This window comes from Lissotriton helveticus, chromosome 1_1, assembly GCF_964261635.1.
Source record: "Lissotriton helveticus chromosome 1_1, aLisHel1.1, whole genome shotgun sequence".
Classification (NCBI taxonomy): Eukaryota; Metazoa; Chordata; class Amphibia; order Caudata; family Salamandridae; genus Lissotriton; species Lissotriton helveticus.
In genome coordinates, this window is record NC_136057.1 from 2,062,176,710 (window position 1) to 2,062,203,044 (window position 26,335).

Sequence of the window (26,335 nt, forward strand, 5' to 3'; positions counted from 1 at the left end):
TCAAGTGGGGCTGCAATCAACTTGAGTCTGGATTATCTTAAAACAGGAATATACAATTCAGTAATAATACCAGCCCTTGATCAGTTAAATGTAACCACAGATAAGGTACAAGAGAAGATAAAATAAAATTGCCCCACAGTCAATCTTATAGGACAGTAAGCGTTCTAGGGCACAAAACTAATATTGCAAGTTAAAACAGGTGGATTTTTTGTTACACACTCTGTGTAGATAGATAAAAATGTCTTAATGGACTCAGATTATAGATATAAAAAAAAAAATTTCACAAAATTTGGATTATACATATACATTGTGACATAAAAAGGGGGCTTAAAAGTAAAATAGTTCAGCTCTGTTGTGCTTAAAAAGCACTAAATTACATGTACTCTCAGTCCGGATCCATGTACTGCTTAGGGGAACAAAAAAAAAAGGTCCGCACCACTATAGTAATTGTTCAGTTTACTGGGCATGCAGTCACTTTGCTCAAACAGAACCCAGATGGGTCTTACCAGAGACTTTCCAGGGCGAAGGTACGTAGGCCAAGGGGGGTGGCCCTGCCCTGGCTCCTACTGGCGCTGACGGGCATGGGATGGGCCCGCCCTTGGCCCGGGTTTTGCCCGGGCACCGCCCGCACGCACGCGTCCCGCGCTGCAGGAGTGCCGCGCTGCAGGAGTGCCGCGCTGCCTTTGAGGGCCTCTGGCGCCCTGTAGTGACGCTCTCCACTGTCGCCACAGAGAGCCTCCTGGGAACTGTAGTCTCCACTTGGCCGTTGCCCTCACAGCAGTGTGGATGATGATATGCCTGCCATTTCCCTCACGGCGCAAAAAGGAGTCGAGGTGAGGTGGGCAGAGGGAGTAGCACAGCCGTTCCCCTCAAAGCGTAAGAAAAGTATTCAGGCACGTCCCGCGCGGCGAGAGTGCTGCGCTGCCTTTGAGGGCCTCTGGTGCCCTGTAGTGCCGCCGTCCGCTGCGCCGCATGATAATTCATTCTACTTTACAGGCACTCACACTTCTCACTACACCACAGCGTTTTAAGGAGGATTAGATGCCTAATTCCAATGCATCTTTGTGACACCTGTCAATCCACACTAGTGATTATCTGGATGAGTACAGTCCGTAGCAAGCCATAAAAAAATGCAGCAATATGTGAATGGAACTGCACTCATTCACTATATTAGCAGGGACTCTCTTGATTATCTACCCAGAGTGATGGCAATGCCTTTAGATTACTTCATATATTTCTCCAACTAGATTACTTCATATATTTCTCCAACTGAGAGTTGGCCTAGTTCACTGGGTACTGCTTCTGAGTCCCACAGTGTTGGTTCCGAGAGGCTTTCAGCCATTCAGCAGTACAAGGCGAGGCTTTGCGTCATCCGGTGTCAGTTCAAGAGGCTTTGCATGGTTTTGCAATGCTTTGTGCCGGTTCTTGCAGAGATTAGCTGCAAAACCCACCTCTAAGGCCCTGTAATTGGAAGGAGGCACCTCAGGCAAGGGTAGGACTCACAGGTGGTAGAGTCCAGCAGCACAAGCAGAGTTGTAGGAAGTCATTTAGGTCCCTGAGACTGCTTAACAGGAGGCAAGCACACACAAGCCCTTGAACAAACTTCACAAGCAGGATACACAGCAATGTCCGGCCCTTTGTCCTCTCCTTAACAGAAGCAGCAACTGCAGGCTAACCCAGCAAAGCACACACAGAAAAGGGATATTACTTCCCTTACAGCTCTTCGCCTTGGTAGAGGTTCATCTTGATTCCAGAAGTAGTTTGATTCTCTGGGATTTAAGGTCCAATACTTACAGCCCATTTCTCTTTGTTCTCTTTGTGGCAAGGATCTCTGAGCCCTGCCCTCTCTGGCTCAGCTTCACTAGAGGAGGTAGAGACAGCATTGTGGAGAGGAGACACTGCCTATTCGGGTGCTAGTGAAAACTCCTCCCACCACTCTAAATGCAGCCAAGATCTATTCAGCCCAGCTATAAGTCACACAGGAAAAGCAAGACATACTTCAAGCCATAACCATCTCCCTAAAAAGATGTGTTATTAAATTCTGACTTCAGAGAGCCTAAACTCCACTTTTCAATCTTGTCCCAATGGACAGTTATACTTGTAAGAGGTTGCAAAGCAACTCTCATGTTAGCCTATGGGACAGAAAGCCTCTCAATAGTGAAAAACGAAATTGGCAGTATTTCACTATCAGGATATGTAAGACACACCAGTATATGCCGTACTTTTCACATACACTGCCCATGGGGGTACCTTGGGCCTACCTGAGGGGTACCTTACATGTTATGTTATGTTATGTTAATTGGGTTCTTCTATAGCGCAACGGCTACTCGCAATGGAGTGTCCCGGCGCTTTGGCGAAGAGGACCTTTATTGGAAAGGAAACATAACTGAGAATAAAAGACATCACAATTCATAAGTAAAAAGCCAAGTTTTTAATGCCTTTCTAAAAGACAACAGACTAGGGGCCTGTCTAAGAGCAATAGGAAGTTCATTCCAAGCGCGTGGGGCCAGGTAATGGAACGAGCGTCCCCCTTGTCTAGTTCGTTTGATGGATGGAACGAACATTTTGGACAAGGAGGTAGAACGAAGAGCTCTGCTCGGTGTATAAAGAACAAGACGCTTTCTAATATACCTGGGGCCCGAGTCATGAAGGGCCTTATAGGTTAGCGTCAAACTTTTAAACAGCACCCTTTTGGCTATAGGGAGCCAGTGCAATTCCTTCAGCAAGTTAGAGGCGCTAGCTCGTCTAGGGAGACCATAGATAGCCCTAGCAGCTGAATTTTGCACAACCTGAAGTCTCCTTACAAGATATTTAGGAAGGCCTAAATAAAGGGCATTAGCATAGTCCATGCGCGACCCTACCAGTGCCTGGACAATAACCCTTCGATGGTTCACGGAAATCAAAGGGAGGAATTTCCTGAGCATCCGCAGGATACCGAAACATTTCCCTGCAAGACAGGCTATTTGAGGTCCAAAAGTCAACTCATTGTCGACAATAATGCCAAGATTTTTGGCCTTGGTACTAGCATTGGCAGGAGGGAAAAGATCCTGAGGCCACCAACTTTTCCAGTTTGGTTCAGAGACACACCCGAAAAAAAGCAGCTCCGATTTATCGGAGTTGCATTTCAGGCCGTGTCTTTTGAACCAATCAAAGACTGCTTCTAAGCAGCCTCTGATACGGGTCCCATCAAACACCTCGTTCTTATTCTGAGTGAACAAGAGCTGGGTGTCATCAGCGTAAGACACGATCTGAGCGCCAAACGACTCCGCAACCTCTGCAAGGGGGGCCATAAAGATGTTAAAAAGCAGGGGACTAAGAATAGACCCCTGAGGGACCCCCACTTCCAGGGCTGACATAGCTGCGGAGTGAGGTGGCGCCCAGATCGTTTGTCGACGGCTGGCTAGAAATGATTTAAGCCAGTTCCACACCGTCCCCCTAAGACCACAGTCCCAGAGTCGAATTAGGAGGGTGTCATGGGGAACGGTGTCGAACGCCGCCGACAAGTCTAACATGACCAACATGGCCTTGCCTCCCGAGTCTAAAACCTCTCTAATGGCGGGGGTGACTTCCAGTAATGCGGTCTCTGTGCTGTAATTCGCACGAAACCCAGATTGAGTACTGTGCAACAAGTTGTTATTCTCGATGAAGTCAGAGATAGATCGGTGCACATGTCTTTCCGCCACCTTCGCCAGAGCGGGGAGGAGAGAAATAGGCCTATAGTTGGCATGTATGATGGGATCCAGAGTTGGTTTTTTGATTAGTGGAAGAATAAGAGCGCTCTTCCAAGCCTGAGGAACAATGCCAGTAGACAATGAGGAATTCAGAATAGAATTAATGGGACTATTTAGCACAGAGGCTATTTTGTTGAGACAAGAGACCGGGCAAGGATCTAGAGGGGAGCCCGATTTCAAGCCTGTCAAGTGGTCTAATGAAGCAGCAAGGCTTAACTGCGGAAATTCCCAGAGAGTGGGGTTTACAGAAGAGAATGCATCAGGATCAACAACCCGAGGCTGTTTGGAATGAGTCGCAAGGTCGGCTTGAATGGTGGTAATTTTATCAACAAAATAATGAGCAAGTTCATTCAGCCAAGATTCTGAATGGCACTGAACAGAAATGGCTAAAAATGGAGAAGTGAAGTCTCTAACGATTTTAAAAATCTCCTTACAAGAATTATCCGATTCGTCTATCCGACGTTCAAAATAGGATTTTTTTTCACTCCAGATCATCTTATGATAGGATTTGGTCAAATCTTTAAATTTTTCTCTCTCACGAGGGTTGTAGTCTTTCCTCCAAGTTCTTTCTGCTCTCTTGCAATTTTGACGAACTTCTCTAAGCTTAGATGAAAACCAAGGAGCAGAAGAACGTTTATTTCCAGGATTGACGGCTTTCTCAGGCACGAGATCCGCCAATATGGTTGTGAGCCATTCCGTATAAAGAGGTAGGTCAGTTTCCACATTACCGGACAAAGTGCAAGGTGAACGTGCCAAAGCCTGGAGTAACATATCACTAGATAACAGATGAAAAGGCCTAGACAAACGTTTAGCAGAGGTAGCGGGGTTCAATCTGGCGGAAAAGACACTAGAAAGACTAAAAGTGATTAGGAAATGGTCCGACCATAATACAGGTTGAGGGACAAGTGCATTAATCGGAACAGTAGAAAAGACTTGGTCCAAAATATGGCCCTTATTATGTGTGGAATTATGAATGAATGGAGTGAATCCTAATGTTGCAGTAACCTCCATAAGTTTCATCGTGTCGGGATTTGCAATCTCGTCCATGTGTATATTTAAATCGCCCAGAAGTAGACAATGTTTAGATTTAAGACATGGAACCGAAAGAGCAACCTGTAGCTCGTCCACAAAAGAGCCTAAAGGACCGGGGGTACGATATGCCAGAATGCCGGTACAAGCATAATGAGGAGACAAATGAAGAGTGAAGCCAAGCGCCTCGGTGTTCTGAATATTGTCTACCGGAAAGGTAGTGCAGTGCAACTGGTTGTTGACTATGATAGCTACACCGCCCCCGCGCCCAGATGTTCTATCTCTCCTAATGATAGAGTAATTAGGTGGGATGGCGTTGGCTAAGTCTGGAGCCGAGGTATCACTCAGCCATGTCTCAGTGAGAAAAAGGCAGGATATATCGGAGTTCTCAAGCAAATTCCATATATCTAGGGCATGACAGCCTAGAGAACGTGTATTGAGAAGTAAACAAGTGATAGTAGTCTCCGGATAAGTATGTTTTGGTCTATTATATAAAGGGGCTCGCCAGCCACAGACCTGACACCCTTTTCTTAAAGCCCGATGGACCGGAAAAACCGAATGGCAGCGCCCTATCGGAGGACGAAGATCGGAAAGAGTCTCTGAAGAATAAAAGTAGCACATTATTAAAACTGATAGTAGTACAATACCAGCCAAAGGAAAGAGCTTGCCAGCCGTCCTGCCCCGTCTGCTGCCGGAACGCTGACGGGCGCAGACGGGCAGGACTCTGGCACGACTCAGGCACAGAGAAGGCGCCACCTTGCGCGTCCCCGCTGCGCGTTGAAAAAGTGGAGCTTTAAGTAGGCCGGCGGAAGTAAGGAGAACCAGGCGCCACGACCCGCACCAATATGGCGGCGTCAGGCTTCGATGGTTACACCAATATGGCGCTCCCTCACCACCCCAGAACCGGGCCCGCAAAACAGCGGTGCAAAGGTAATATTTTAACGTGCAAGTGAGGGGCCAGGAGAAGCGCTAAGGCACACAAGATAGATTCGTTTTAAAATCACAAATACCAAAGAAAAATGCAACGCTATGCAAGCAGTTGTAAAATCACCGCGTTAGCGCAGAATCGCGCAGTCCTTAAGCGCAGAATATACAGCCTAACCTTACAGGCACCTAATTGCCAAGGAAGATCGTCAAGCAAGTTCCGCCTTAAGTAGGCCGGCGGAAGTAAGGAGAACCAGGCGCCACGACCCGCACCAATATGGCGGCGTCAGGCTTCGATGGTTACACCAATATGGCGCTCCCTCACCACCCCAGAACCGGGCCCGCAAAACAGCGGTGCAAAGGTAATATTTTAACGTGCAAGTGAGGGGCCAGGAGAAGCGCTAAGGCACACAAGATAGATTCGTTTTAAAATCACAAATACCAAAGAAAAATGCAACACTATGCAAGCAGTTGTAAAATCACCGCGTTAGCGCAGAATCGCGCAGTCCTTAAGCGCAGAATATACAGCCTAACCTTACAGGCACCTAATTGCCAAGGAAGATCGTCAAGCAAGTTCCGCCTTAAGTAGGCCGGCGGAAGTAAGGAGAACCAGGCGCCACGACCCGCACCAATATGGCGGCGTCAGGCTTCGATGGTTACACCAATATGGCGCTCCCTCACCACCCCAGAACCGGGCCCGCAAAACAGCGGTGCAAAGGTAATATTTTAACGTGCAAGTGAGGGGCCAGGAGAAGCGCTAAGGCACACAAGATAGATTCGTTTTAAAATCACAAATACCAAAGAAAAATGCAACGCTATGCAAGCAGTTGTAAAATCACCGCGTTAGCGCAGAATCGCGCAGTCCTTAAGCGCAGAATATACAGCCTAACCTTACAGGCACCTAATTGCCAAGGAAGATCGTCAAGCAAGTTCCGCCTTAAGTAGGCCGGCGGAAGTAAGGAGAACCAGGCGCCACGACCCGCACCAATATGGCGGCGTCAGGCTTCGATGGTTACACCAATATGGCGCTCCCTCACCACCCCAGAACCGGGCCCGCAAAACAGCGGTGCAAAGGTAATATTTTAACGTGCAAGTGAGGGGCCAGGAGAAGCGCTAAGGCACACAAGATAGATTCGTTTTAAAATCACAAATACCAAAGAAAAATGCAACGCTATGCAAGCAGTTGTAAAATCACCGCGTTAGCGCAGAATCGCGCAGTCCTTAAGCGCAGAATATACAGCCTAACCTTACAGGCACCTAATTGCCAAGGAAGATCGTCAAGCAAGTTCCGCCTTAAGTAGGCCGGCGGAAGTAAGGAGAACCAGGCGCCACGACCCGCACCAATATGGCGGCGTCAGGCTTCGATGGTTACACCAATATGGCGCTCCCTCACCACCCCAGAACCGGGCCCGCAAAACAGCGGTGCAAAGGTAATATTTTAACGTGCAAGTGAGGGGCCAGGAGAAGCGCTAATGCACACAAGATAGATTCGTTTTAAAATCACAAATACCAAAGAAAAATGCAACGCTATGCAAGCAGTTGTAAAATCACCGCGTTAGCGCAGAATCGCCCAGTCCTTAAGCGCAGAATATACAGCCTAACCTTACAGGCACCTAATTGCCATGTAAGGAAAGGGAAGGTTAGGGCCTGGCAAGTGGTTGCACTTGCTAGGGCAAAATGGCAGTTTGCAACTACGTGCGTAGACCATACAGTTGTAGGTCTGAGACACATTTACAGGGCTACTCGTGTGGGTGGCACAACCAGTGCTGCACTCTCACTACTAGCATTTGATTTACAGGCCCTGGGCACACAAAGTGCACTGGACTTACCAGTAAATCAAATATGCCAATCAATGGTAACCAACTATGATAACCATTTACACAGGGAGCATATGAACGTTAGCACTGATTAGCGGTGGTAAAGGGCCCAGAGTCCAAAAGACAACAAAAACACCTCAGAAAAAATAGGAGGAAAAAGGAAAAGGTTTGGGGATAACCCTGCAAAAGGGCCATTTCCAACACTCAGCTAAGGCCAAGAGCCTGGGTGTATTTCTGAATTTCCTTTTCATGAATGAACCTCAGATTAGAGCAGTATCCCAAAGATTGCTTCTTTTATCTTAGAGTTTTAAGAAAGTGTCTGCCTGTTTTACCCAAACAGTTTCATGCTCAGGTGGTTTCAGTCAGTATGCTTTCTAAAAGAGACTAATATTCTTTATCTTGGTCTCCCTGACTGTTTCCTGAGCCATTAACAGAGAATCCAACATTTTGCGGTCTAATTAGCTTGTTGTATGAAGAGGTATGAGCTGTCATTCAGGCCCACATTTGCATATACTAACTTCCGCCAAAACAGAGGGTGCTTTTCAATGTGCTAAGTGTCATTCACAAAGTTTTTTATATAGTATGAGAAAAATCCCAATTGGCTCTTCTATTCAAATAATATAAGCCAGTGAGATTAGTTCCCTGCCATACAAAGTTCATGCAATTGTCTTTGTTGGTGAATGTACAGGTTCAAACTAGAAATTAAATTCCCAACAAATGACACTGTGCATGGCAGTTCACTTCAGGATCCTCGTCGCAAGAGATAATACAATGTTGGGCAAATTTACTGTTATTGTACTATTATTTCACATAGCACAGAAACCAAAGTTACCCAACACCCATGATCTGGTTTTAACACCTAGGATGAAAACTCTTAATGGGAGTGAAACAATGTTATTGGTTTATACTACATTGAGCTAAAAGAAAAGAGCAGCACAGGACTATATCTACAAACAAATTGGACTGCTCTTCCCAAAGGTTGGCACAAAATCAGGCTGCTTAGCGCGACAGACACAGAGACAGAGACAGAGACAGACAGACAGACAGACAGACAGACAGACAGACAGACACACACACACACACACACACACACACACACACACACACACACACACACCTATACACGTGTTACCATCCTTGTGGGGACTATGTGTGAATACCTGCCTTGTGGGGACTTACCTTTCCCAATGTTTTTAAAACACACAACTAACAGAAAAATGTTAAGAAAAAATTCCTGATACAGGATCCTGCTTCAAATTTGCAAATATATTGTTATTTAATCGTGCGCACAGCACCATCCTTGTGGGGACTTGAACACGTGCTACCATCCTTGTGGGGACCTAGTCCATAACACTATTGGTGATTGAATACAGTCGAAGGCACATGGCTAAATGTTTATTTTAGCAACAATATACACAAACAACATTATAATATATTCATATATGAATTGCTGCATATATAATAGGTGTATACATTAAAGGCAGATTATCTTAATGTGCCAGAAAATACCATATCATGCTTAACAAAAGACACTTAAAACTGCATTTAACCTATTTATTAGTGCTTAAAATCTTAGGAGATAAGGGAACTAACCATAAAGAAATTAACATATGGAACAAAGGAATATGGTCAAGTGGAATCCAGAGCTTATGGAGCTGCTGACATTTTTAGCAAAATAGATGTTTAAGTTCCCACAGAGATACTGAAATAGTGTGTACATTCAAAGCTTGAATCCCATTATAAAGGGTGTGAATCTAATGATGTTCAAGTCCACACAGAGGTTGTCTGTAATTATAGAAATGCTCAAGTCCCCACAGAGATAGTGTGTTATCATAGAGATGTTCAAGTCCCCACAGAGATGGTGTGTTATTATAGTGATTTTCAAGTCCCCACAAAGATAGTGTTGTATTACAGTGTTGTTTAAGTCCCCACAGAGATAGTGCATGAAGGTGATTGTGATGGTAAACTTAGCAAAAATTCTAACTTTTGTACATTTCAGTTTCAACAATGTAAACTTAGACCAAAAGTCTAACTTTGACTACTTTTCAGTATTCAAAAAGCCCCATACAGAGAATGCAAAGCTGGTGATGCTCAAGCCAAAACAGAGCTTGTGTGTAATTAAATGAATGTTCAAGTCCCCACAGAGATGGTGTGTGACTATAGTATTACCACGGTCACCAAATAGAATGTGTGTGATGATAGATATGCCCAGGTCCCCACAGAGATAGTGTGTGATTATAGACATACCCAGGTCCCCACAGATATAGTGTGTGATTATAGACATACCCAGGTCCCCACAGATATAGTGTGTGATTATAGACATGCCCAGGTCCCCAAAGAGATAGTGTGTGATTATAGACATGGCCAGGTCCCCACAGAGATAGTGTGTGATTATAGGAATGCCCAGGTCCCCACAGAGATAGTGTGTGATTATAGACATGGCCAGGTCCCCACAGAGATAGTGTGTGATTATAGGGATGCCCAGGTCCCCATAGAGATAGTGTGTGATTATAGACATGCCCAGGTCCCCGCAAAGATAGTGTGTGATTATAAAGATCACAGGTCTCCATAGAGATAGTGTGTGATTATAGACATGCCCAGGTCCCCACAGAGATAGTGTGTGATTAGAGATGTTTAGGTCCCCACAGAGATAGTGTGTGATTATACTCATGCCCAGGTCCCCACAGAGATAGTGTGTGATTATACTCATGCCCAGGTCCCCACAGAGATAGTGTGTGACTATAGTATTACCACGGTTGCCAAAGAGAATAGTGTTCTTTAGATAGTCGTTGGAAGTTCATCCTGTCTTTGTATTTCACTTCAAAGGCAAGTAATGTCAGCATTGACCACACACTTCTAAAGCACAGGATTTTACATTGCCTATCATAATAAGAAATAACAAGTGTTACACCCCCTTACCACCTTTTGATTTGAAATCTAGCCACAAACAGAACATGATCACCTGTTTAAAAAAATACCTACAAAACTTCCCCATGACCCTATTCCATTAACTCTGCAAATTAGGTTGTTTATAGGCTTTTATTTTGCGATAAACACTCCCATCCTTGATAATAAAACCCAACTTAGATCCAAAAGTCCCCAGTAATTATCGGCTCATACCATGTTATCCCAAACTGAGCTAGATCATTGAGAACCCAGTAGGATCACCATTGCAAGTGTACTGCAACAAATACCAGTTATAAAATACCTCTCAGCGCTTGGACAGTATTACTGACTATTAGTGGATTTTCAGAATGATAACAGACAGAGGGGCATATGTACAAGCCCCTATTGCCACCACAATATCACTTTTTCTGACGTTGTGGTGGCGTTAGGGGCTTAGCCTTATTTACCAGGCAGCATTAAGCCACTTACCGTGGCTTAACGCGGCCTGGTAAATAAGGCCCCCTTTTATGCTATTTTTAGTGTGAAAGGGTTGGGCAGTGAATGTTGGGGAGCGTCTCACCGCAACACCCATTGATTTTGACGCTGCCCTCTATGTACAAGGGCAGCGTACATAGCAGGCAGCGCCAAAATTACTACTAGGGAAAACCTGGTCTTCACTTGGCAAAATGAGGAGAAATGCATTATGTTCCCTCGTTTTTGCATTTTCCATGCGTGCTGCCTTGTGCAGCACACATGGAAAAAGCAAACAGCCATGGATTGTTTTGTACAGGAAGGTCCCCCTTCCTGTACATGAACAATCTATAAAAAATTGTCATTGTGTGACTTTTATGTGTGTTACATGAAGCAGCGCACATAAAAGTGACAAAATGGCATTTTAGGATTGTTTATGTGCAGAAAAGGACATAGCCAATAGGTCTCGCCTTTGGGACCTTATAAGTATTTAGTTATGCAGCGCAATATCCTTGGTGCAACAACATCAACTGTTGCATGGCTAGACACTTATAAGGTCCCAAAAGCGAGACCTATCGGGTATGCCAATGCTTGTTAACTAGTGTGTTTTCTCTGTCGAGGCAACGGCCAGGTGAATATACTTACTCTGCTCTGACACCAAGAATTACTGTAAATTTCTAGCGATGGAATTGCTATTTGTAATGTGATAGCGCGAAAAGACTTCAAGGTATGTAGCTGTCTCAACACTTTAATTGAGTTTCCTTTTTATGTTACAGCATACAAACTGGTTACTTTTATGTATTTATAATTTTACCAGTGCTTCCTCTCTCTGCACAGACTGTCTCTTGGCAAAGCAACACTTGTTACCTCTGTGACATAGAAGCTTTTCTCGGGAGGAAGCAGAAACACATTAGATCCCCTGTCTTGGGCTCATTTTAAACCACCGTACTGAGGGCCAGATGTAGGAAGGCAAATACCGGTCGGTAACGGCCAATTTCGTCTGCTACCGACCGGTATTTGGAGTGTGGGATGTAGGGGCATGTTAAAATACAGATTCGGTAATTTTACCGAATCGGTAATTTTATCGATTCGGTAAAATACCGATTCGGTAATATTACCGATTCGGTAAAATTACCAAATCTGTATTTTGATATGTAGGTAGCGGTTTAATAATTCGTTATTTACCACCAACTAGAAGTTGGTGGTAAATAATGAAAACCCTTTAAAAAGCATTTTTTTTGCTTTTTAAACAGTGCCATATTGCAGACATGCATGCCCTAAAGGCATGTATGTCTGCAACATGTGCACCCATGCACAATTGAGGGGTGCAACAGGGTGTCAAAGTGACACCCTGGCACCCTTCAATGTTTCCCCCAATTACCGATTCGGTAATTACCGATTCATACCGATTCGGTAATTAAATCGGTAAAATTATCTACATCCCGATTGCCAGTTCTTAAATACCGAATCGATATGATTCGGTATTTAAGAATCGGTAATCTGGGATTTCCTACATCCGGGCCACTGAGGAGTAGTAAAAGGAGTGCTTGGAGACGTGGGGGTCAGTGCACACTGAGGGATCATGGTTCCATATTTACTTATTTCTCTGGTCTATCTCATTTGTTTGGAGAGTGAACCCTGTGTCCTAGGTACGCGGAATGGTTCCCACAAGTCCTGAGGGACAAGAGATCCCAATGAATCAAGAGTGTATACTGCATACAGTGCAGAGAAGGAGAGAAGTGAGCTTCAACACCTGTGCCCTAGTTCACACCAAATCTCGGCTGCGCATGCACACGTGCTGGGGAATCCCGGTGTCACGGGGCGACATTAAGGACCAATCCTAGGGCATTTTATATGTGAGACAGAAAGATCTCAAGGCGCTTTTACAGGGCGTCATTGATGTCCTGATCTGTGCTGCCCCGGAGTGTGGAGACGACATTCACAGGAGGGGACCAAGACTCGACAACCCACTGTTTGAACTGCATCTACTGAGCGCAAAGGTATTGTAGCTGATGTCCGGTTCTGCCACCATACAACTGCCCCCACTCCCGCCATCGCGTTATCAGAGCTGCAGGGCGAGCGGGACCATGCCGAGAGTCGAGTCGGAAGTCGCAAAATGATTACAATATAAAATGGGGAAAACACCAACACATATAGACGATAAATATGCACAGTACAGTTCCCGAGATTCAAGAGACAAAACGTACAAATAGTAATGCCCACATGGCTGTCGGAACAGAGATATGTGCATTTTGTTTTTAAACACGAACAAGTCAGCTCAACACATAGTCTGAGTGTTCTCCGGGTGCAAATACAAGAGGTAAAGTGGTTGCAAGAAATAGAAACTGTAAACAGAGAGGCAGGTGCTGAAATAGAATATACTAGAGGTCCACGATATAGTGCCGACCTGGATGCAGAGATCAAGGTGGCGCGTTACACAAAGCGTTGTAAAAGTTGTGAAAGTGCTGCCTGTGAAGGGAGGGGTCCAGATGACAGATTGCAGTAGTGATGGTTACAGGTGAGAGTATGTGTGTGTGTGGGGGGGAGGCTGTAATGTAGACAGTACTAGAAAAAACACTCCGCCGTTCGAATTTTGTATCCTACATACTCCAGTCACAATTGCACATGATAATGGTTTCGTTTTCGGGTACGGGGGAGGGTGATTTGCCACAAATCACACAACGTTTTTGGCTAAAAGTTGGATGCCGGTACTCGAATGACAGAATCTTCAACACTAAATGTCACTCATAAATGTATCAAGAAAGAGCACCTCTATGCCGTGCATATTCCATTTTAAAAACGAACGTCAGGGCTAATTCTTGTAAAAGTTACTGCCCTCCGTGGTCGTGTGAATTTAGTTCAAACCGTGGCCACGGCCAGTTTGCATCGGCAGGATTTGTTTTCAAGACTTCGAAAAATTGTGTCGGAACATGCGTGTTTTCGGTAAACAGTTCATCTCTTATCTGTCGGGCTTGGAGCGAGATGACTGCCATCTTACTGTAACACAAGGCTCATCACAATATTTCGAGTTTTCACCAATAACTCACGCCCGTTTATCCTGTTATTTAAAGAACTGCGCCCGGCGTCAGCAGAAAACATTACACAGAACTTTTTTTTAGTTCACATTGTTGTTTCACTCAAGCTCCTAGTAAAACAAGAAAAAAAGCGCTTGCGCTGTAGCAGGGGGAGAGATTCACTCGCGGGAGCGATAATTGCGACCACATGGGCCGCGCGCTCCCACGAGTGGATCTCCTGACGTGCACGCGTTGCCATTGAAGGCAATGGCAACGCGTGCATATGCTTGGCTGAAAAGCCTAAGCGCTAGGAAAAGTTCGTTTTCCTTTGCAGCGCATGCGCTGCGAAGGCTCGACCTAAAAAGAAAGGCCAAGAAACACCTACCATCGATGCCTTGAGGCTTACTGCAAAGAGATGGGTTACACCCGGAGTCCGATTGAAAAAAAAGCCCACAACAGAGATTGCTCGAGATTCCTGGTTCATGGCTAGGATATATCTTAAAGCCATGGCTTAATACAGCAGGGCTTAACACCAGATAAAATAACCAGACGTGGTCTACAGACAGACAGCAGAGCCATGTTTCTGGTTACAATGCTCTGATAGATGGTGCAGTTACACACTACAGAGCACTACTCAGGCAGCTGGATGATGAATGTTTTTAATCATTCTGAGTAGCAATATAAATAGAAATTAGAGCTAACACAGAGTCAGTGTTGTACGTTTTTAGAATGGAGGAATATAAAATAAGTCCTTAATGAGGGAATATGTTTGAACTGCTGGCTAAACCCATAGAAAGAATGAGGCTCACTTAAGAGGTATTTTCTTGAAGTGTCTGTGTGCCCATCCCTTTTCAACTCAAGGTTGATGGGCATGTGATACAAAGAGCTTGTTTAACAGAACAAAAATTCAGAATTTGCTCAAATGATAGAATGTTTCTGTACTGCTGGGGTTACCAATCACCCTCAGTGCGCTCTTGAACTTGATAAGTGCAAAATTGGGTAATGTAAAATAAATGTTTCCCCTTTTTGCCCCTTTTTGCCCATATATGCCTTAGTCTCCAGGATTGTCATTTTTCAATTCCCCGAATCTCTCTATTTGTAGTGTGCATTGTCTTCAATCTGAGGACTTAAGAAAGTGCTCCAAAATAATGCTCAGCATTTATCTTGTGAAGGGATCTGAGAGTTGGTTGTCACTATTACCTAGTACAAGTTCCTGAGACAGCTGCAGACACAGGCAGGAGGATTTTTGTGAATTAGAACATTTACTATAAACACACTGATGCATTTATTTTTACTATACACTTTAAAATCACACACTTGGCTTTATTGTTTTAACGCAAGATAGCGCCAAGCTGTAATCCGAGTCAGCCCAGTTGGACACCTGAGTCTCAGGAGTTCAGGAGCCCCCGATGTTCCTTCTTTCTCAAAGGTGTGCTGTCTTCACAGCAGGGCTATTCCCTAGTATGGAAATCAACTGACTTCAGGAGGTTCCAGCACACAGCCTGTTGAGGTGCTAATGGTTCCTTTGGTTCCTTTGTTTTGCACAAAGGTGTATTTATTTGTATACAACTACTTAGTCCTAAGTCCTGCCTTATATTTCATCTTGAAGCAGGTGATAGTAACATCCAAGCTGCGGGACTGCAGGAAAGATTTTATCTACAGGGTGGAGCAAAATCTGTCTTAAATACTTTCGTTCATCAAATTCAGTGTGAAAAATGACTCTTTATGAGTCATGACATTGTTTTGTTTCATGTTGATGTGCATTCATGTTTATTCCATGTGCTATATTTAATGCCGAAAATCTTCATAGACATTTATGAAATTGTTAGTTATTTCAAGAGGACTTTCTGATTATAATAAGGAATTATAATACAAAACGAGGGCACTTCGTATTTAAAATAATACCTAAAATATCGCATTTCATTTTTTTAAGAAAAAGGTTGACGGCTTCTCTGATAATGTGGCTCAGAGTGAAGCGGATTTACAATATATAGAAGTGCACCTTGAGGCTCTATTGTGAGGAATCAAGTGTGTCTAGATTGCTCCAGCCCTGACGAGTGGAGTTCCCAGTCTGGGAGACTGCGAGCAGGGAACCACATTGTTCTGGGGGTAGGCTATTGTGGACACTTAAATATTGCGCCCCAAGGATGGGGTTGCCATGGTGATCACTGGGCACAGATCTGTAGCCTAAGACTGGCACACATTTGCAGTCTCAATTTGGTACATAACACAGTATGGATTTTTGTGATTTTGTATTTAACAAAAGAATTGAGTAGCACAGTATGGTTATTCTTTGCTGTGAAATAAGATCAATGAATAACCAGTTTTATTTCAAATGCAGTGTCCATGGAGGATAAACACAACATAAACACATATATGTTTATAGCCCCAAAGACAGTGACATTAAATTGTCCATATATAATGATAGTGATAGTTATGGTGGGGCAAACGTGAACACACATTTAGAATGAATAAATAGTGGTGAATATCTAAGCATGCGCGTAGACATGGTTTAGTGAGTAATGATTCAAAGCTGGGCATGTAGTGAAGATTTCTAGGTAGTGGTGCAAATCTGACAATATACTAAGAATTAATTATCATATATGCAAACCCAAACAGGCACTGTTGATTACTGAGTCATGATGGACATCTCAGCATGAGCTGATGATTATAGAGAGATAGTGCAAATTCCAATACTTACTAAGGATTACTAATGGCCGGTGTAACTATGAAGAAGCAGATCTGAATAAACAGATTAAAAGCCAGACCTACTGGCAGGTCAATTAATTATATTCCCTGCAATTCATACTTTCTAATTAAATAAAAAAAATATTTCATTATTTATAGCCCTACTTTGACAGGTATGGGACAAGTAGCTATTACACTTTTGGAGTTGGCAGTACCAATGTTCAAAATTATGATTTTATATAGATCAAAAGCTATAAGCTTGGCACCCCACTACTCAGAAGCTTACAAAGTCATCTCTAGGGTGCCCCAAGGTACATGACCCCTCTAACCACAATCATCAGCACATACCTCAGCATGCTTTCCTACACCAACGTCACACAATTCATACTCTCCCTCTCAGACATGAAGCCCAACACAAGAAACAAGTTCATCACTTGCATGACGAAATCGCTAACTGGATGAAAGCTGACTTTCTTAAACTCAACACCAACAAGACAAATGTAGTGATCTTCACCATACCATGGGACTCCACCTGTTGGATGGCTGCACTCATACCCACAACCACACCTAGCACCAGAACCTCGGAATCATCACTGACACCAAACTGGCAGTGACAAGACAAGTAAGCACAGTCATCCTGCTTCCACACCCTAAAGATGTTGAGGAATATTCTATGGCTCCTAAGTAACACCAGAAAAGAATGTCACCCTCACCACCAGCAAACTAGACTACTGAAACATTCTCTCTGGTCGTACGATCAAGCATTCATTCCGGTTGTATCACCAAGCATCTCACAAGAAGACAACAAACCATCCAAAATGTGGCAGCCAGACTCATCCTCAACCCACCACGTATAACCCACATAACATCACATCACATCCCAGGGAGCTCTGACTCCCAATGCACAAATGTGTGCATTTCAAACTTCCCAAACACATGTTCAAGCCACTACACTACTTAGGCTCCACTTACCAGGCCACCCACCTCTCCTTTCACCCACCACCTAGTCACCTACACTCTGCAGTACGATTCACACACATTCTATGCATGCACAGAACCACAGCATTCTCTTACATAACACCTAAAGCATCAAATGATCTTCCATTTCACATCAGACAGAGTCTTCTATCTTCTTGAATTCCAAAAGAACCTGAAGATCTGTCTCGACTGGTTTCGATGCACAGACACCTGGTCATCACTAGAATTCCATCATGGATGGGAGTACATTCTCCAGATACACATACCATTATTGTATATGGCACATAATTATACTCTAGAAAACAATAAATACATGAGATTACATACATAACACAACCTGAAGAAAATTAGGAATATTGGATTGAAATGTCTTTCCCGCGCACACACAATTTGATGTAGCGAGTAAGTTAAGACTAGAGCCTAGACGTCTGTCACAAAACATTGAATTCAGTAATCAAATTGTTTCCTCCTGTACTGGCAATTTATATGAAAAAAATGCATTTATAGTATGGCATATGTAGCTGGTGAAGGGCCGAAATGCATTTATAAATGGGTATTGTGAAACTCTGTGGCAGTGCTAAGGATTGAAGAATGTGTGGTGTGAGATAATGTGCTTAAACCTTAGTGTTAAGTCTATGGATGGGGGGAAAGTGAGTCTGTGCAATCTGGCCCATTTGGGAGGTGTTTCTGTTTTTTTTTTTTGTTTTGATTTTTTTTTGCAGAGTTTTATATAGCACAAACTAGACCCGAACTGAATCGTGTATCAGAGCGCTTTACATAGCACCAGTTACGTTACATGAGGACACAAATTCATTTTTGTTAGGCACGGGGAGATTAAGTGATTTGCCCAGAATCACAGGACGTTTGGCGTTGTTACCGAGACTCGAACCCAGTTCATCCAGGTCCGAGGTCGAGCGCCCTAGCCATTAGGCCAACTCCCTCTCTTGTGTGTATATGACAGCAGCTTTGCAAAATTTGTCACAGCAGCAGTATAGCTGTATATATGCCTAGGTAGGTGGGAAAAGTGTTAGAAAAGATGTTGCTGTTCATGCATGTGGACAGTAGGAGTGTGAGAAATTCATGTGATTTGCTTTTACGCACTTACACAAAATTTTATGAAAATTATACGAAATGCACAATGTGAATCCGGCTTTTAGTGCTATATTTTAGCACAAAATAACCAATAAGTCATTTTTTGACACAGGCACACATTCTGCAGCATATTATAGCTCAAATAAGACAATTGGCATGAGCAATACCTGCTCACGTTCTGTTGGTCCGCATTCCTCCTGAGTGTTCAACATAAATGTTTGTAGCAAATGCCACATAATTAGGTGATGTGACTTAATGGCATACTTTCAGGGATTTTATATAACAAGTGCAACACGAAATTCCCCAAATTACTCAAACTATGCAAGGGTAATATACATTTTTCTCAGGCCTAGTGGACATCTACCATTTGGATTAGACTATCAAACAGTTTAAAGAACACTGAATATTGGCATTGGAGGTGTCCAGATGTGAAAGAAGCTAAGATGCGAGGGAGCTGTGGTGGGGGTCAATCATGGATTAACTATAGTAAATACTCTTGCCTTCACACAGGACCATTAAAAGAGCTACCCATCAGAATGGCTATTTTCTAACCAGAAACAATATAAACTCTAATGAATCCACTGTGTACCAGCAGAGGAACAATCATTGTATGGTCCGCTATAGTCGGGGCCACTGGAATTATGCAATTGTGTGGCAGCAGCGATTTTAACATGAGTATAGATCTGCTGCATTGGTCACAGAATCTACTCTGTACCGCATAATCTGCAGATTTAAAAAAAAAAAATTGTTTCTTGTTTGAACGGTTCAAAAGTTACTAAAAAAGAAGCAACATCTATTGCCACGCAATGGAAGGATCTTTGCAAAGGTTAACTAGTCACCTTTCTGTTGCAATTACCATATTAGGGTGGTAAACTTGTTCCAAAGAGGCACAGCCAATGCACTGACAGTGTTACCAAGTTTACAAATGAGAAAAGAATCAAGTAATACTATTAAAAAATAAAATGGGCGGGACGAGAAGAGGGAATCTGCCCAGCTTGTAACAACAGTAAAGAAGATATGGTCCATGTCTTGTTCTTCTGTCCTTCCTATAGTGTAATACGGAGATCCTGGCTGGCACCGTTGTGCAGAAATTTGGGCTTAAAACAATGTGCTCAAGCTTGTAGAATTTTAAGATATGATACTTCACCTCCTATTGTGTTCTCGGTCTCCCGCTTTTTATATGGTATGTGGCGTAGAAGGTCTACTTTGATTAATGGTGTTAAATTGTGATCAATTGTAATGATTGTTATCTTTCATTTGATAACTTATTGTTTAATAATTTTGTTAACCAAGGTTCCTAACTATTTATGTATTTTATCTTGTATGTACATATTTTATTTGTGCTTTTATGGCCTTCGGCCGAAATAAAGTTATCAAATTTTTTTTTTTTAAATCTGCCATCTTTTACTGCATAATTTCCCTTTTCTTGCTGCATAATCTGCTCAAGCCTGCTGCATAATTTGGTCCTCCCCTGCTGCATAATTCCTGTGCCCCTCGCTATTGCATATGCCTGAAGAGATCACCCAGGTATTCCGGGCGCAACCTATAGAAATGGGCATTACACCACTGGATCGCTTGTCTCTCGATTGCTGAACCAGTGCACTGCATTTAATCAACAAAAAAACAAAAATAATAGGAGACATAAGAGGCCTCAGTTATAACATGTCCAGGAAGACAAAATACAAATACTATTTCAATAGGTAGTGGAAATCAAATCAGTGAGCAACATGGAATGAAATGCATGTGCTTTGCTCTTTGTAGTACTAAATGAATTGCTTGGAATGCAGAGCGCCCTACATATATGATGGCCCTCCTCTAATTTAACAAATACAACTTTTTGCAAAGTATTGCAATGTCTCAAGAAAAAACAAACATGATTTAGAAGCCAGTGACTATACAGAAGGTCACAAAAGCACTTTGACGCCTCGTCCGGGGTAGTAAACGCTATATAAATGCAATTAAATAAATAAATAAATTAATTAATTACACACTCAACTTGTTCAAATCCACAAAGGAAATTTAGCAGTTAACGCCTACAATTTTGCTCTGTGACGTTTTAAATACAATTTTAGTGAAGGAAGTAATACAAGTTTGAAATCTGATTTTGCAGGTAGTGCTTCACAGGTTAACTGACACAAGAGTGCCTGTGTTACTCTACACCTGCTACATAAGCTGTTACCTTTTTTGAATTGATCAGGGATGTGCATTGCCATCCACGGCTAGGAATCGTTTAGAATTTGGCTTCCACATAGCGCTTTGCTTTTTACCGTGTATGTCTGTGTCCACTCTGTTTGGGAACAGCCTAAGTGGGGGGAATCCTCGAATTGTTTGAATATGGCTGTGCTCACCATTCTCTTTGATTATCTTATTCAGGCCTTAAATGAGGTGCCAAAGTGAGTTAAATTGGTTTCAGAATGTGCATAAACTAATGAAAAAGAAAACTGCAAAATTGCCTCCTGCTACACCATGTAAAACCACGTGATAATTTTTTTTTAACAGCAAGAGAACATGCTCATCATAATTCGGGCCCTACAAAACAGCTGTAAAGAAAATCTCTCCCCTTTCTCAGGCGACAGGTGCAAGAGCAGGGCGTTAGCAGCTCCTTCTGGGCAGAGCACTTCCTGGGCAGCCGTCAAAGTGTTAATGTATGCAGATCACAGCCTTTGTGTTTCGGCTGATCACAGAGGTGAGCCTCAAGTTAAGAATGAAAGGAACACCTCCCCTCCCCCAACCTCCAAACACAGGTTGCTTGCAACAACGAGAGCCACTCTTGAAAACATAATATGGACACTGAATTTAACAAGGCAACCGTGGAAGACCCATAGTTTGTTTGGCGTGTGACAATTTGTACCATTAATAGGTATTTGACAAAGGCTGATACATGAAGCTGGCATTTCTTTGCAGTCTACCAATAACCACGTGATTATGCACTAGAAATACCAGGGTGACAACACAAAAACCAAAGTTAATAGTTTTTGATACATTTTATTTTTTGTTAGTGAAGCAAACGAGAGGGAGGACTTTGGTGCACTACATGCTGGCGAATAATTCAAGTCTAGTTATTCATCCTTCAATGTAAACATTGCAGGTCTAACCTCCCAGGGCTGAAACCTTTGCAGGTTTATGTAGCAGAAACTCGGCCCGAAGACATTGGAGCGCTTTACACAGCACCAGGTACGTTACACAAGGACACATTAACGTTCCTAGCCACAGGGAGAATAAGTGACGCCCAGAATCACAGGGTGTTGAGCTGACACTGAGCGCCGAGAATCGAACCTGGATCCCCATTTATGGAGTCGGCATCCTCTTCCTTTCATTTAGCATAAATAGCTGAGCATAGGAAAATAAAGCATTGAGCCTCTAATGTACATTTCACCCATGACAGTAAGAACGGCCTAGGGGAGGAAAATGGGGAGGGAATGGGGAAAATAGTAAGAGGGGCATAGGGAGGAATGGACAAAGTCAGAGAAAACAGAGAGAGATGGAGAGAGAAACAAGTTGAGTCAAGATTTAGGGAGAGAACGACGTGGTAAAAGTCTTGGAGACAAACAAGGAAATAGGGGTAAACAGGAGAGAGAGATTTAGACATAATGAAAGTCAAACAAAACAAGTGAGAGAAATAGATAGGGAGAGAGAAAGTCAGAGATATGGGGAGACAGGGGAGGGCACAGGAATGACAGGAGAGGCAGATAAATTAAAGCTATTGAGAGGCATCGAAAAATAGAGATGCAGAGATAGACAGGGAACAAGAAAGAAAGAAAGACAGAAACAGAGAAAGACAAGAAGGGAGAGAGAAAAATTAGGGTAAGACAGCCAAATATGAGACATATGTGAGAGTCAAGGAGAAACAGGGTTAGAATTGGTGAGAGAGAAATAAAGCCAGATAGTGTCATAATGAGGGAGAGATAGGTAGATAGACAAAAACAGTGGGCGAAAGACAGAAACAGAGATGGAAAAATAGGAAGAGAGAAAAAAAAGACAGGGAGAGATGTGAAATCGAAATGGAGTGAGGAAGTGGGAGAGACAGTAAAAGACAGGGAAAGAGTAAGACAAGGAGAGGGGTGGATTTATGAAACATACTAGAAAGACAGGAAGGAGGACAGAAGGAAGGAAGGAAGAAAATACACACTGAACTGAATCTAAATGCATTTCTATCTAAAGCTATTTGTCTGTCCATTAACATCTATCCCACCCTCTCTTGATCCCTCTACCTGTAACAGAGACATCTTCAGCTACATAGATCGGTCTTTGTCTATATTTGTTTCTCCTTCAATCTATCCCTAGTAGTGCATCTGTCCATCTATATATCCCTTTATTTGTATGTACATCTGTACATCTGTCTGCCCATCCCTCTATCTAGTTGTAAATCTGTCGATCACTTTCGGAAATGAGATCCCTGGCCACACAATTGGGAATGGGTGAATTGCACCCAGCAACTGACGTAAGAAGGGGGCTAGCAACCTCCCTCAGGCATCAGGTGCACAGATTTTAGGAAGGTAGGAACAGCCATGGATTACAACCATGCTGAGACATCGGAGATAGACAACAACAGCTTAACACAAGTGGACCCAAAGTGCTTTGCAGTACAAGCAATGGATCCCACTATGTATCAATTCAGTACCCGCCATCCCACCCACATGAAGTCATGCACACCACTGACCATGAAGTTGACAAGTCCTGTTGTGTCCAAAACATTACATGTACTTAGAGTAGACTTTGGGACAGCCACTTGCTCGTGATTGGACAGCCATTGTTGTTTATATCAGATGTCTTGAATCAATGGCTTTTCTCCCTGTCCCTATGTTTGTTCCACCCAGGGGCATTTTGATCTCACAGTGTTGTGAGTGAATGTTTTTTATCCTTCTTCTGCATACTTGTGGAGCAGTTTTTTATTTTAGATTTAACATTCCATGGTAGTGCAGGTATTTCCTTTCTGTCTATATTTATTGGTTTACAATGGGTTGGCATCTGCTAAATGCTTCTGCGCCATTTGCTTTCTTCTGTATATTGCACTCTTTTATTTTCACTTTCTTTACATTTGAATTTACTAATCTAACATGGTTGTCCTTCAAGTTAAATGAGTACATTAAAAGCGGAGGCTTGTGTCATGACACATTCTTGTGTCATGAAGCTCATTCATTCACACATGCATTAGGACACACATCACGGCGAACGCTTGTGCATGTGGCATATTGCCGGCCACCTTAAAATGAGGTTTCTTTAATAAAAACTCTATTGCAATATTGTGAACCATACATCTGTTAGTATGTGGTGGCCATCATGTTCAACTCCCCACAGAGGTAGTAGTTGTGATATTCATATCCAAGACATGCAGAAATAGTGTGTGATGAGAGTAGTGGCCAGGTCCCCAGGGAGATAGAATGTTATAGTGTTCTTATTCAAGACGTGCTGAGATAGAGTGTGCTGATAGCTGTGCAAGTCCCCACACAGATAGTGTGATTACTGTAATGACCAGATTGTCTCAGTACATGATAAAAGTTATGTTCAAACCTCCACACAGATAGTATGTGATGATAGACAAGTTTAAGGTCACACATATAAAGTGTGCTAATCAAGTTAATGTCTCTGAAGAGGTAATACGTGATTATAGTAATGCTACGGCCCCCACTGAGATAGAGTCTAATGATAGTCTAATGATTGTCCCGTCAGAGTTTATGCATCATGATAGTAATTGCCAAGCCACTTCCGAGACCATGACAGACAGTGAGATGGAGGCCTTTCCTGTGTGGGGACATCAAGGAAGATGAACTAGCAATGCCATGGACAGTATGAGTAAGGGGAACGATAGGCATGATGATTGCTTTCCAGTTCAATATTATAAATTGAATAAAGCAAAGTTGGTACGACTATTATACAGGTGTACAAGGATGCAGTGGTGTTTTTTCTAGGCATATGAGCTGGCAATCACGTTAGAACCATTATACATCTTCAGTGGCACGTAAAGAATGAAGCAAATGACAAACAAGCAATATTGCTGGTTGCAAAAAAGGCCTTTGACTATGTAGAGTGCATAGGTAATAGGTAAATTGAGTCTGTGCAAGGATTTCATTGAAAAAGTGCAGAAGCTATATAAAGTGACTGACGCAGATAAATGTTTGGAGTTTTATCTCACAATCGTTCCTCATCTTAAGGGGCACTCGAATGGCCTATCCTCTGTCCTCACTCTTGTTTTACTAACTCTGTTTTTATTTGAGATGGCAATCACACAAAGCAGAGACAAATGGAGCATAATGACACTTCTGTTTTATGCAGATGGTATTGTGGTTGCACTTGTAACGATCAAGGTTTCCTAATCAGCATTAATGTCCTGATAACTTTTTTACAAAATTAACTGGTCTGTATGTAAAGCTCTGCCCATGACAAAAACCACAACAGCAGTGGTAGGCTGTGTGATGCTGAGAGCGTTGATCCACTGGTTCTGAGTGACACTGGTCCAGCTGTGGAATGGGGCACTGGGGCGGTTGGGGGTGGTACGGGGGGGTCCATCGAGGGTGAAGTGTACGATGGAGTGGTCTGACCAGGTGACTTCTGTGGTGTGGCTGTATCATATTCTGTTACTGGACGTGAAGATGGGGTCTAGCGTTTGTCCTGCTTTGTGTTTGAGGTATGTAACCAGTTGCTTGAGTCCAAAGTTGTCCAATCTTTCCAGTAGGTCAGTGGAGTCCAGGTAGAAGTTGAGGTCTCCCACGAAGACATAGGGCCCAATTCACAAAATTAATCTGAGGCACAATCCTAACTTTACGACTTTCGGTATTCACAGAAGGCATTTAGGAGTAGTAAAGTTAGGATACCTAACTTTACTACTACAAAACTGAGAAAAATCCTAACATTTTGACTTTTGGTATTCACAAAAGGCGTTTAGTTGTAGTACTACTACTAAATGCCTTTTGTGAATACAAAAAAAGTCATAACCATAGGATTTTGTCTCAGATTACTTTAGTGAATCGGGCCCAAAGTGTTCAGATTCTATGGTGAGTGTGTCGTGTGACCTTACAATAGAAATATGCCTGGGCTTTTTTCTGACATAAGTGTCTCCAAGTGGCACTTCAGCATGTGTAGTGACACCGGGGCCTGAGCATGTAAGATACTCACTCCCCTAAATTATGATAGTGTTTTACAGCATAACCTTTAAGCATTTAAAGTCTGACAAAATTACCTACCCGCACTTTGAGCTTTTTCGCAGATGTGCTTTGTGAGCCTGGTACTCTGACAAGTGTAAATAAACACTTGCGCTCAGGGCTTTTCTTCCCCTCTCCCCTCCAGTGGCTGCTAAATGCATGGGCTGATGGAGGCCGGGTCCCATTAGATGCTGTCGGTGTTTGCTGGGTTACATAATGAGAACCACGATTCCCAGATAAGGGGGATACCGCCTCAATGATCCCGAGATAAGAACGGTTGTCAGCAGCCCTGTTGTGACCACCTCAGCAGTCGCAGGTAAAATGTGATGGATTGAAGTAGGACAGGGGCCTTTGCAGCAAATCACCAGAAGTCTAGAGCAATGGGCCATCTTCAGGTCTGTGGGGCTCACTCTAACCTGCACCGTCATTCAACAGGGGCGAACGGCGTGCCATATGTCACCCTCCCTGATACTCCAACTGCCTCTCATTCATCAATCCATCGATGAAAAGCCTGATGTCAGCAAGGCATCAGCATTCATGGAGCACCCTTTTTGATGCTGCCTTGC

The 26,335-nt window shown here is 43.2% G+C and overlaps 1 protein-coding gene across 7 annotated transcripts in view; it reads right to left on the reverse strand.

Annotated features, from left to right (window-relative positions):
* Positions 1-26,335, reverse strand: part of NEXN (nexilin F-actin binding protein) — a 382,609-nt gene that overhangs the window by 259,542 nt on the left and 96,732 nt on the right. The gene's annotated exons all lie outside the window — the stretch shown is intronic.